At 38.0% G+C, this 14,383-nt stretch overlaps 1 protein-coding gene across 5 annotated transcripts in view; it reads left to right on the forward strand.

Annotated features, from left to right (window-relative positions):
• Positions 1-14,383, forward strand: part of diaph3 (diaphanous-related formin 3) — a 478,885-nt gene that overhangs the window by 406,422 nt on the left and 58,080 nt on the right.

Here is a 14,383-nt window from a genome sequence, read left to right on the forward strand (position 1 = left end):
CCACGATTTTGTCATCTAAGACAAATTTGAAATTCTAAAAGATTTCTGAAATCCTAGGCTAAAATCGGTGATCTTTGATCGTTGGTTTGACATGTTCACTGACAGCCACTTAGTGCCCGTTGCGATCAGATTTTTTCTCAGATGAAGTTCTGGCTGTGTCCGAAGATTTCAGACACTTTCCTGCAGTGTGACAACAGCTGTGATGAGCGTCAATCCAAGAACCAATAGGAGCTCTAAATTTGATGACGCAATTCATGCGACAATTCAAATTATGCGGGGAAATGTCAAAACGTTTGCAAAATTGGCGCTACAGATTGTTTACGTTTGCTCTGAGTCATTTCAGAACGCGGTTTAGTGAAAGTGTCACAGGGGTGGATAATATCAATTTCCGGGGCCGTTTTCTTTAATGTTTGGCACGTCTTCATTGTCGCTCAGTCTGACTTTATGACTTTATGACTTTATCTTACAGTGTGACATGGGAGCCATGTTCGTGCAGTCTGAAATGCTACAATCGTTCAGAATTATTTAAAAAATTGCACAATGTGATCTGGCCTTTAAAGGGAATGGGAGGTGAGACTGGTGAGATTGGTTTAATGCACGTTATTCTCAAAACACACCCATAACACATTAAGGGAATAAGAACAACCCTGTTAGACCGTGTGCCAAGGTGCAGACAGTATTTACCATTCTTAAAATATCATAAGTGGATTCAGACACACCCTTAATGCTTTTGAGCTATGCACTATAGACTTTGCACCTAGATCGTTAAAATAGAGCCCTAACGTTAAGTAAAATCAGAATTATTTTATCTTAGTTTACATGTTGAGTTGGTTTCTTTGTTTTTATTATTGTAATAACAGTAAAGAAAGACTTAATATTAAGTACCAAATCATACTTGTTTTATTTTTTGGTTAAGATGGTGTCGCCAAAAGCTACATATGCTCACACAGGGTCTACCTCTCACACAGAACATCGAGTTATAATTGCAGAGCCTGACATTTCACTATGTTGATCTTGAGAAATTAACAGATATATTTAAGTTTGTGCTTTCTCTCAGCTCCATGTGAAGTTCACACATCTAAAGTTAGGTTAACAACACAATAATTCTAAAATCGTTGTTGAATTTTTGGTCACACTTTATTTTGGTGGTCCGTTTGTTGAATTTAGGTTACATTGCATCTACATGCCAACTAATTCTCAGTAGATTATAAGTAGATTGTTAGGGTTGGAGTTGGGGTTAGTGCAGGTTGACATGTACTTGAAATTAGTGTAAGTTGAAATGTAGTCAGTTAAATGTCTGTAGAAGGAGCGGTATCAGCAGATATTAAGCAGACAGTTTACTAATACTTAAATGGACCATCAAAATAAAGGGCTTTGACGGTCCATGCGCAAAGTGCAGGGCGTGTCAGAATCCACTTTTGCTAATATAAGGACGGTAAAATCCACTTTGCGCCGTGGCGCATGGTCTGAAAGCGTTGAGCTTATTTTCATGAGATATAGGTGTGTTTTGAGAATAAACCAATCAGAGTCTCATCTCCCATTCCCTTTAAGAGTCAGTTGCATCGCGCCATAGCGCATTTGCTATTTACATGATGTAAAGTAAGTGTAAGTTGAAAAACTGAGCATTTCACTAGCAAGAAACAGTTAAACAGAGCATCTACAGCGCGAGAATGAGAGATAAATTATTAACTTTCAGTTTCGTTCTTGTGGATAGGGAAATACAACGCACAACACATCAATTAGCCTATAAATAATTAATCTTGTTTGTTAAGCACAAAGATTTGTTTTAAAACTATTTCTAAATTCAGTTCTAATTTCCGGAAAATGAATAAATGAACAATAATAACGAAGTGTGTTCAAACAACTGAGTTATGTCCCAATACACATGCTGTGCCCCATATGGTCTAAAACCTGCAGGTGGGCAAATCTAAGCTTGTTTTTAATAAAATAAATATGAATATAATAAATAATACTGCTTATAATAATAACATTATACAAAAGCAAAATGTTATGAATAAACTGAAAAAGCCCCCGAGATGAAGAAGGCATGAAAGTGTGGTTTTTATATTTATGTAGGCTAGAAAATATTTTATATATTTTTTATTGTAATATTTTAATCCTTTATATTTATATCCTATATATATCCTCATTTTATCCTATATAAATCCTTAATATTTTAATTATTTTTCATATGTAAAGATATTTGCGTATTGCTCTACGTCTTGAGTGTATTAAGCAATGTGTAAGCGTGGCGCACAACTAACACGCTCTGCGCTGGACAATAGACCGACTTTGTTCTGGTCTATTGAAAAATCAATTATAGTTTCTCAAAATAGCAACGCGCCAGCAATGCGCCTCAGAACGCCTTCCTTTTTGATCAGAACGCTTATGGGCGCACATATGAGCGCAAATGCATTTGCTATTTAAACAGCGTGGCGCAAAACATCAAAACGACTCATGCGCCAAGCTTAAACTAGCAAACAACAACTGTGTCGCGCCTTGCGCCACATTGCACCGGGTGTATGATAGAGCCCAAAGTGTGCCAAATTTTTTATATAGTATATCATAATAAACATTTTACAATGCATTAATTTCATACTTAATTGCATGCTTTGTCTGCACCAAATTTGACTTTAAATGCTTTCTTCATAGACAGCTCTCTGGGTTTTGAAACAAAGCTATTTTCTCTCTCTCTCTCTCTCTCTCTCTGTCTCTCTCACTTCGTTTTCTTTTGGTTTGAAATCCCAACTCTAAGCACAATCATGTGGTAGATGCCTAAAAGCAGCAGTTTTTACCCTTAACACGCAGTTAGTTTTCCATTCATCTAATGAAGATAAAAGGCAATTAGGTTGGTGTTCATTAACTCCTATTTTCGAATTAAATTAGCCTTTTGTGAGGTAATGGGGTTTGTTTGTGCGTGCCCGTGCATGTGTGTCTTTGTCATTTGCATTTTTGCATTTTAGTGTTTGTTTGGCCAGGCTAATGAATGAGGAATTGCAGAAGTGAGACAGAAAGCAGTGTAAAATCTGGCCCAGCCATGAGATACCCTGAGGAAATCACACACGTTCTGCTTAAATGGTGACATTAGAGTTGTGCCACTGCTCTTTTAGAAAAACACCCATGAAGGCGCTGTTGCCAATGACAGTTTCCCCACTTTGCTTCTCTGTAAAGTGCGCACCCGTGAGTACACATTTGCCATAGTATTCATTTCTTATACTCACAGACGCATCCAGCTGTAACCTCAAGCATGGGTAAAGCTATTGGATTACCATACCTTCCTTTTATTTATTAGGCAATTACTGGTTTAAGCCTGCAGGATTATTGTTTAATGTTTAAATTTTCACCATTTTCACCCACTCTCTCAATGAATGGTCACTACACGAGCATACTGTACTGCAAGATGAAAAATGATTACCTCTGCACACTTAAAGACTCGTAGGCTCTTTGGTGGGCTCACTGCATACATAATATTGTGTGCAACAGGAAAAAAGAGAGAGCAAAAGTATAAGCATATCAATTAAGTATTATTAAATGCTGTAATATTTATTCATTCTCAAAATCGCTCTTAAAAATGTTTCTTTTTCTTTCCATTTTTCTATCGATTCCTCGTTCACTACATCCATTTTGTTGTTCTAATGCATGTCCTGTGACATCTCTCTATCCATCCATCCATTTAAGTCTATCATATCCATTCATTCGTCTCTCTATAGATCGCTTTATCTCTTTATCATATCCATCTGTCCATCATCTATCCATCCTTCAATCACCCATCCATTTATCTCTATCATCCATTCATCCATCTATTCATCTCTCTATCATATATGTCTGTCCATCCATCCATTCCTCCATTTATCCATCCATTTATAGCTTATCCATCCATCAATTCATCTCTCTCTTCATCCATCCATTTATCTCTATCATATCCATCTGTCCACCCATCCGTCCACTCTTCTATCCATCCACCCCTCTATCCACCCATCCATTCATTTATCTTTATCATATCCATTCATCCCTTTATCTATGTCTACCCATCCCTTCATACATCCATCCATTCATTTATCTATATCATATCCATCCATCTATCCTCTTATCTTTCTATTATATCCATCTGTCTATCCATCCCTCTATCCATCAATCCATCCATCCATCCATCCATCCATCCATCCATTTATCTCTATCATACCCATCCATCTCTCTATACATCCAACCATTTATCTCCATATTCATTAATCCCTTTACCCCTTTATCATATATGTCTGTCCATCCATCCATCCATCCATCCCTCTATGCAATTATCTCTACCATATCCATCCATCTATCTCTTTATACATCCATCCATTTATCTCTATCATATTCATCCATCTCTCTATACATCCATGCATAAATCCCTTTATCTCTGTCATATCCATCTGTCCATCCATCCCACCCATCCCTTTATTTCTTTATTATGTCATATCCGTCTGTTCATCCATTCCTCCATCCATCCGTTTATCTCTACATTATCTATCCATCCTTTTATTCTTTATCAAATTCGCCTGTCCATCCATCCATCCATCCATCCATATATACATCCATTTATTTCTATCTCCGTCCATCCATCCATCACTACATATGTCAGTCCATCCCTTTATATCCATCTGTCCATTCATCCCTTTATCCATCCATCCATCCGTTTATCTGTCATATCCGTCTGTCTATGCATCCATCCCTCGATCCATCCATTTACCTGCCATATCCATCCATCAATTCAACCTTTTATCTCTCTCTCATATTCATCTGTCCATCCATCCATCTCTCTATACATCGAGCCATCTCTTTATCTCTCTCTCATATCCGTCTGTTCATCCATCCATCCATCCATCCATCCATCCATCCATCCATCCATCTGTCCATCTCTATCATATCCATTCATTCATACTTATCTCTCTCATATCCATCCATCAATCCATCTCTTTGTGCATCCATCACTTTATCTCTCTCATATCAGTCTGACCATTTATCTATCCATTCCTCGATCCATCCATTCATCCATCCATCTCTATCATATCCATTTATTCATACTTATCTCGCTATCATGTCTGTCTTTCCATCTAGCCATCCATCCATAATGTTTTGTGTTTAAAATATTGATATTAATTTGATATATTGACTTTTAATTATCTTATTAATTTAACAGTTTGTATTTATTTATTTATTTATTTATTTATTTATTATGTATTTTCCCTCCTTGGATGACATTAATTGTGTTCATCAGTTTGAATTGTAGGGTTGATCAGCCACCTCACATGTGATTTCAGAACCTGTGCACAGCTGGAATCACTCTGCTTCTCTCCTCCATTTCTACCTCATCCCATCTTCTCAGGATTATCACACCTTTAATGGCTTAAATCCGCTTTTGTTCGGGGGAGATGAGAGGATAGAGAACGAGGCAGAGGGGGAGAGAGGAGAACAGGCGCTCTCTCTCGTCTAATCCTCTGAATCCCGCAGCCACTGGCGCTGTAACAAGGGAGGAACAATAGTGAGAGAGATGGAGGAATAGCATTAGAGGAAGAGAGCGACACGTGTAACCCATCCATCAAAACAGTACTGGATTGTCCAGACAGGAGGTGAAAACATGATTTATCAGGCCAGCGTGCAATTAGGCATCTTCCTACAGTGAGCGGGAGTTTGCATGCATTCAGGCATATTTGAGCGCACGCTTATGATGATTGAGAGCCACTGTTTGGTGTTGAATATGTATTGATATCTTGCTGACATTTAGCAAGATTGTGCTTAGGTAGTTACATTTTCAGTAAATGGAATTGATTGATCATCTGTTCTCGGTATGATGGTTACATGATTTCTGTGTGAGTGTGTGCGTGTGTTAATGTTTTCCTCTGCTAATGCAACCCAGCTATTTTCCAAATAAAACCAGGACATCTTTCAAAAGCATATTACCGATGTGCGCTTTCACGCAGAAATCTTCACACACACAGCAAAGCAAACAGGACAAAAGCATCCCAACCCAGAGCCTCATCTTTAAAAGATAATTACCCATCTTTGAGCAGTCGGAGGAAAGATGAGGAGCGTAAAAAATAGATCAGGAAGACTGCGGCGTCTCTGATCACTCCTTTCGCAGACCTGCACGTCAGAATTATCAAACGCACAAATTCAACACCAGCGTTTTCAAGTGCAAATTCCACTTTACATGTTGACAGTTTGGATGAGTTTCACCCCTCTTGTCTTCCTCTCTCTCCATTTCCCTCCGCCTTTCTCCTTTACTTTTATTAGCGGAAAATGTAGTACCTCTAATCCTCTTAATTCCCGTGAAAGAAACCGCACAGGAGGAAAAACAATTGACATCTGTTTTTGTGGGTGTAATAGTTCTTTTAAAGATGCGAGGAGAGATTAGTAAACAACAACAACAAACCAGCTGTTGTAAACTGGCTTTGAACAGAAAGAAGCTCCCGCTGTGGGCCAGTCAACGCCAAACTGATTTAAAGATTTACAATTATAGTGCTGCTTCTTTGGGGAACATACACATGTTTACAAATGATTATTTTAGGTCATGTGGATTGGTAGTCTTTTATCTCAGTAAGTAAAATTTAACATATCAAATGGCAAACACACCTCCTGTTGTTCTTGTCCAAAGCTGTCTTGTTATATCAGATCTGAACCCCAACATGTTTTAAAAACGTTCGATCCATCCATGACTACTGTAGTGATACTTCTACTACTACTACTATTAATAATCATCATCATTATCACATAGTTAGGGACAGAGCATAGGTTGTGCGTAGGCTAGGGTTGTCACGATACTGGAATTCGAGACCAATCGATACTGAAATTTTAACCATGAACATTTAAGCACTGTGGAGCACGTTCACTTCAAAATTTACCATTGTGTTCACGTGCTTAACAGAAATGAATGTGATTGGCCGTGTAGGTCATCAGTTTACTAAACTCACCGTTGTTATTCACCGCTGGTTAAGGGTGTCACGATCCTCCAAATCCTTGATTCGATTACATTTTTTATTCTTAAGGCACGATTCGATTCGATTTTCGATTATGAATAATTAATTAATTAATGACCAATTAATTATTTGTAGCCTACCGTTTAAACTACCTGACCTGCATGGTCTTTGTTTTGCCCATAAACAAATCATACAGTAAATGAATAAAGGCAAGATACACACATAATTACCACCTGTCAATCACTTTTTTCTGCGGGACTCATGAATAGGCAGTGATCTGTGTCGTTATAATGGCATCTGTAAAAAAAGACGCACAACCAACAGGAACCAGCCAACAGTATCTGAGGTGTGCGCTAAAATGACAAAGTACAAGTGAGTGAAAGATTGAAGCAGTCCTCTGACTGCCTGGACCTGCTGTCTCGAGCGCATGGCTGTGAGTGCGTCTGTGTCCGTGTGTTCACGTGATGTGCATTTTCAGGAGGTAGAGAGGAAGGAGGGCTGCTCAGAAATGCTACACGCCACTGTGGACGTCAAATCGTTGTCGTTCTAAAATGCCATTTAAAAACAAAAACAGTGTAAACAGGGCCTGAGTGTGTATTTTTTGCGAGCGGATTTACAACGGGGCGGGCGGAGGATGGCGATGCCGGTGTTGTCTATCGGACGAACTGTACGTAATACGTACATAGCAGAGCTTGCAAAACTGTGTTTTTTTTTTTTTTTGTTTACAACACGAATGTTGTCAACATTACTCACTGGAAATCCAAAATGCTTACACACCGGTGACTTCATTGAAAGAGGAGAGGGTTTAAGTTCTGTTGACGGGTCTCCTGCTTCTGCAGTTTAACAAGCACTTCAACAAGCCTGTTTTTTTCTCGCTTGGCAAGCCAAGCTGACGTGACATGGGGGCGTGGCAGCATCGAGGATTCTATTTTTTGATTCAATAATCGAAATTGAGCATAAATTTTGATCGATTTCGATTAAAAATCGAAATTGTGACACCCCTACCGCTGGTGCACTGGAGCGTTTCAAAGTCATGTTGATCAGCTGGTTTGTCTATAAGCTGACATACGAGTGATCTGCTGATGCATCTTGAGTTTAAAATGCTCCAGTGTCCCTGTATCTGTGGCTACACTCAGTAAACAGCAGTGAGTTCCGTGAACTGATGACCTTCTCAGACAATCACAGTCTTCTCTGTTGAGCACATGAACACAATGGCAAATCAGCATTGTTTAGGAACATGTTCCACAGCGCGTAATTATTTGCAGAAATTGGACGTTTGTAAAATTTCTGTACTGATTGGTATCGAATTCTAATATCGTGTCAACCCTAGCGTAGAATTGCTATGTTTCTTCTTCTTCTTCTTCCTCCTCTTCTTCTTTAGAATGAATCGCATTCGAGGGTCTAAACACGTTCAAACTCACAAAACTTTGCACACACGTCAGAAGTGGTAAAACTGTGTGGGTGTGGCAAAATGGCTAGACAGCGCCACCAGTGCACTTTTGACTGAGTGGCCCATGAGCTACGTTTCACTCAAACGAACAAAAAATTGCCACACACATTAAACATGCCAACACTGACAAAAAGTCTCTTGAAGCGAAATCTGAAACCCAACAGAAAGTTAAATATTTTAACTTCCTCTGCAAAACAAGTGCAGTTTTTGCCATTTCCAGGTGTTATACTTTAACAAACTCCTCCTAGTGGTTTTATCAGATCAGCACCAAATATTAGTATTGTCAGCTAAAGACTGACAAAATTTAGTGTTTTGCAAGAGGGTGGAAGTACTCATAACTCAGCCACACAATGTCCGATCTCTGTCATCCTAATGCACCCAGGCTCACCGTGATCCGGTGGTGAGGTACCATTCATCGCTGCTCGCAGATTTAGTTGTTGTTGTTTTTTGTTAAACGGGTCTTGATAAGATACCCTAATTACATTCACTATAGACCATTTCAATGTGGTAATGTCATTGGCCCACAAACATTTCCTGCTTCTTATCACATTCTTTCATAACTAACAAGAGGCAATAACAAGAGGTTTCACCTTAAAACAGCTATGATAGCATTATTTATCAAAATGTAGACCTTTTTGGATTTTCGGAAGCAATAAAAATTAAAAATGTAAAACAGGAAATACATTAGAACCATTGTTATTGTTTACATCCCTTAAAATGGTCTATATTTCACAAAATTTTTATAACACAGGATCTATGCAAGCATAGACATACATACACAGGCTCAGTGTTCAATGTGTTCAATGTGTTTGTGCTTAAAGAGAGTGCTCCGGGGAACAGCAGATGTGTTTTTGCAGATGTTGCTCAGCCAGGTGTGTGTGTGTGGCTGAGGAGACAGACAGAAGTGATGGATGCCGCTTGGTTTTTTGCCTGGTGCTTTCACTGGCTACACACTGTGAGTAAGCTGGTATGTGTTTGGATCGTATTTTTGACCCTCACATCGCTCGCGATCTCTATCTCTCTCTCTCTCTCTCTCTCTCTCTCTCTCTCTCTCTCTTTCTCTCTCTCTCTCTCTCTCCACTTCATCGCGTTTTGTGCCTGCTGCTGCTGTTTGACACTCTCTCATGAAGCAGCTGATTAGTCCTGCATATCTGTAGAGAGAGATCTGGCCTTTACACTACAGGCCGCTCTCTATAGGCACTCAGACTGTGACAGCAGAGTCAGACTGCCTAAAAGGTCACGCACAGGAGCTCCAACTTCACCTAAGAGACTTTAGAAAATAGCTTACTAGATGAGTTACAGGTCTCCTGAAAAGAAAAAAAGCCTAATGTAATTTGTCAGGCTGTCAGAGATGGTTAGGCCATAGCAGTCTGCAAGATCAATGCATTAGCAGGACAATGTGAACTGGACGCACGTTCAAGTGTCTAAGCTTTAGTTTTTAATCTAGGTTTTAATTTAATGTTTTGGTATCTTTGATGTTTTTAGGGCAAGCTGTAATTTAGGTTGCAAAACTGTATGACTTATTTTACAGATATTAAATTACGAACAGTGTCTTATTTCCTTGAAACATCTAACCTATGTATTTCACCAAAAAAAATGATTTGACTTTATTACCATAGCACTTTTACAATGTAGATTGTTGAAGCAGCTTAACATAGAAGTTCTAGTAAATTAAAACTGTCAGTCCAGTTTTCAGAGTTGAATATTAGTTTAGTTCAGTGTGGTTGAACTGCTGAAAGTCCAAACACTGAAAAGCAAATCCATCGATGCACAGCTCCACAAGTCCAAAAACCAAGCAAGCCAGAGGCAACAGTGGCAAGGAACAAAACTTTGACCACCAATTGATGAAAGTGAAGGAAAACCTTGAGAGAAACCAGGTTCAGTTTGGAGTGACCATATTTCCTCTGGCCAAACTTCTTGTGCAGAGCTGCAGTCTAGTCGGTGGAGACTGGAGAACGCTGGATGTTGATTGGTGGAGAAGCTGCAGGTGTTAGTAGGTTACTGGCAGGTGTTCAGGCTGACCCATAAGATCATTGCAGAGACTCGTCTGTCACTTTTCAGTCTGATGCTTTCCACTATTCCATGACCACCACAACATCTGCTCAGGATACGAAATGGTCCAAGATTATGGAGACCTCAGGATAAGGAAAAACAGACTAACATAAGCGTAAATGCCGTTCGATTTATAAATTTGTTTGGGAAGTTTTCACGGCTCCAGTTGCCCTAATTAATGCAGCCTAACAATCTTTTAGAGAATTTTACAAAAGCATTTGAGTTTAATGTGTATGCTAATGAAAAGAGATGTGTCTTTAATCTAGTTTTAAACTGAAAGTTTGGACTGTTTGGATTATTTGGAACTTAGTCCAAATATTATTTAGAGAATATTGAAAGCAATAATGTAACTGTATTATTATCTGGCAAATAAGCAATGTTTTACCCCTTTTTCTGGTCTGTTTTATTTGGGGTAGTCCAGTTTTATATATAATCTGTATTTTTTTTGTTATTTTTTTGTCCCTTTTATTACCAAAATAGTTAGTTAAAATTATCAAAATAGTTAGTCTGTTCTAGACACTGAACATTGTTTATATACAATATTATTACCTTGAATCAGGCTATCCGCAGGGTTCTTAAAAAGTCTTAATGTCTTAAATCTCAAAAGCTAAATTTTAGGTATTAAAGTCTTAATTCTTCCTTTGTTTATGTTTCTTTTTTCTACACATACTGGCCATTAGCATCTGTACAATCACCAACAATACATCTCAATAAAACTTTGAATATATCTTAAAAATAGCATTTACTTTCCGTCAGGTACTTTCCTTACAGTAACATTTGCCAACATTTGCTAATAAGTCCTCCAGTTATTTACTGCGGAGGATACTGACCTGACTTATATTTTTATTATTATATTTTTCTTGTTATATTATTTAATGTATTAGATTACAGTCATATTTAGATAGGGCAAGAGCAAATTCTTTCCAGCTGGCACATTTGAGAAAAATCTAGCATGGTATTAATCAAATTTTTAAATTCATAACAGTCATAAAAATGTTTTAAAGTCTTATATTTAACTTTGTGAAACCTACAGAAACCCTGACCTCAGTCATCACAATCTGAAGTGTTAAATTCTTGTCACTTAAAGGGATAGTTCACCCAAAAATAAAATTTAGCTCACCATTTACTCATCCTCATATGGTTTCAAACCTCTGAACAAAAAAGAGGATATTTTGAAGTAAACTTAAAATCTGCAACCATTGACATCCATGGAGGAAAAACAAATACTATGGAAATCAATGGTTATATGTTTCAAGCTTTCTTTAAAAATATTCCTTTGTGTACAATAGAAAAAAAATATATATATAATATATATTATATATAATGTAATATATATAATATATAAATATATATGTATATATATATATATATATATATAAATATATATATATATATATATATATATATATATATATATATATATATATATATATATATATATATATATATATATATATATATATATATAGTATAGGGTGAGAAAATTATAACAAAATTGTTTATATTTGGGCCAAACTATCCTATTTATAACATATTTACTGGTGTTTTAATTTCTGTGACGAAGTTCCCCTTTAAGAAATAAAATGGGTCAAATTTAACTTCATGTAGAAACCAGAAAGCACAACCTCCTGACCCACACCAACATCATGCAACATCTGGCAGCGAACACATCAGTGCATCCGCTTCATTCACGTGCTTTCGTATAGAGGAAGAGGAGGAGGATGGAGAGAGAAATGTGAAGTGCAGAGTGATAACAGATGGCTGGGATGACAGGCCCCTCTATCTCTCGTTTTCGCTCTCTCTGATGAAATTGTAGTTGATTTATGACAAATGTCAGTAAAAGCCTCTCCTGCTCTGTCGCTGTCAGTCAGCAACCCAAGGTAAGCAGGTTCAGCCATCAATCAGCCCGTGTTTCTGTGGAGATCCGTTATGCCTCTGATGGCTCCTGCCCACTTCCCCGCCAGGAGCCCCAGTGGTGGGGACAGCGGCGCTGAGACAAACAGGAAGTGACACGGACTCTCGGAGGCAATGTGCTGTTGACAGTAGCTAAGAGAATGGGAGGGAGTAGGCGGCGCCGTCTGGGAATTAACTGAAATTGTTTTTTTGTTTGATAAGTGTGCGACGCAAGGTGAGCATTTGTATGTACATTAGAAATGGAGACGCGGTGAAAGCGTTGCGTCCCTCTGTAGGGACCCGTCCAAGCAGGTGTTTTGTGGATCAGTAATGCCATTCTGATATATTTGGCTAAACGCGGTGACAGCTCCTCGGGGAGAAAGCCGGTTTGTTCCTGCCAGCTACATCAACAGCCCTGTCAGTAACACTGTCTCACAGGTTACACTGTCATTCCTGTGCTGCTCTGATATTATTATACCGACGGCGTGTTTCGCATTCCTTCTGAAGCTCTGGAAAACACCTGCGCTCCTGTCGAGAGTTGAGGGTTGGGTGTCCACTGTGACCTCATTGACACTGACATGATCAGAGGAGCCACGGGGTGGGATGTCTGGCCCTCGTTGGCATGGCAAAGGGCAAATCACTGTCCTGACCGTGACAAAGGTCAGCTGTCAGTGCCAGTGTGAAACAGGGTTCATCGGGATGCAGACACATGAACGGGTTACTCTGACAGGCTCTGCTCTCACCTTTCTTTTTTGTAATAGAAATAGTGCAGGAGAGTCATGTTCTTTGTCAATAAGTTGACAGCACTGTTCTGATCATGGGAGAGAGATGTTCGTGATGATCTGAAGGTGTGGAACAACATTGGAGCCCATGGACTTGCATTGTATCTAGAAATGGTTCAAATCTTTTTTTAAGAATGCTTTTTCAAGTACTTTGTTGAAGAATGAGGCGGAATGCATGATGACAGAGGTTTCATTTTTAGGTAACCTATTGCTTTGATCATGTGGTGTTCAGATTTATTTATTTTTTTTTTTTTTGGTTGATTTCTTATTCTCAGTTCGTAGGATGTTAAAAGAATGTGAGGATTCTATTCATGTTTTTTTTTAGTAAGGGTGCACAATATATTTCTGCAATATTGGCTGGTCTTAGAGTTTGTTTTTGCTGTTGCTGATAATTAGATTTGATTTTGTTGAATGTATTTTAGTGTTTATGTCTTCTATTTTTTACAACTAAATAAATTCACTTTATAGTTTTAATTTACCTAGACAAAGCTAACTACACTGTAATAAATTTAACTTAAAATATCAATGCAACCGGCTGCAACGATATTTTGAGTTTACTAAGCTTTAGTGGTTGAAGTTGTACCAAATAATTTTTGTAAGTTGTCTGAAAGGGCTGGTTTAAGTCAAATATACTTTACTGAATAAATTGGCACAACTTCAACCACTGAATCTTTAATAAACTCAAAATTTCTTTGCAGCCAGTTGCTTCAAAATTGTAGTTAACCCAACTTTTTATTTTTTTACAGAGGTAAACGTGGTAGTGAAGAAATCAAAATTCAAAGTCTCCTAAACTGAATATAAACCTTCATTGAACAAACTGTTCCAAACATGCAGTTAAATCGTTTTTATGAGTAAATTCAACTCAAAAATATGTCTACCTAATTTACAATTTTAAACTGAGTTAACAATTTTTAAGCATTAATTGTTTATCGGCCCAGCCCTAATCAGAATGCAGAAAAAGACTAATCTCTGTGCACTAGAATGAAGAGCATGCTCTCTTGTTCTCTAATATGTTCAGTGAAATCCATTAAGAATTGGCTTAAATTATAAAAGGTGGGCTATTCTGTTCTGACTTAGGCTATTTTATTATAAAAAATGTTAATTTATTCACTGGCCCAATTTAAATACTCTTTCAAATCTTTCTAAAATGTCAGTCAGAAGACAAACTCAACCACTCAACAGCTAGATGTTATCTGAAGTCTCCATCTGCAGAAGTGATAGCACATTGTTGCAATGTGCTAAATAAATACTTT

Source organism: Danio rerio, chromosome 11 (assembly GCF_052040795.2).
Source record: "Danio rerio strain M-AB ecotype USA chromosome 11, GRCz13ab, whole genome shotgun sequence".
Taxonomy (NCBI): domain Eukaryota; kingdom Metazoa; phylum Chordata; class Actinopteri; order Cypriniformes; family Danionidae; genus Danio; species Danio rerio.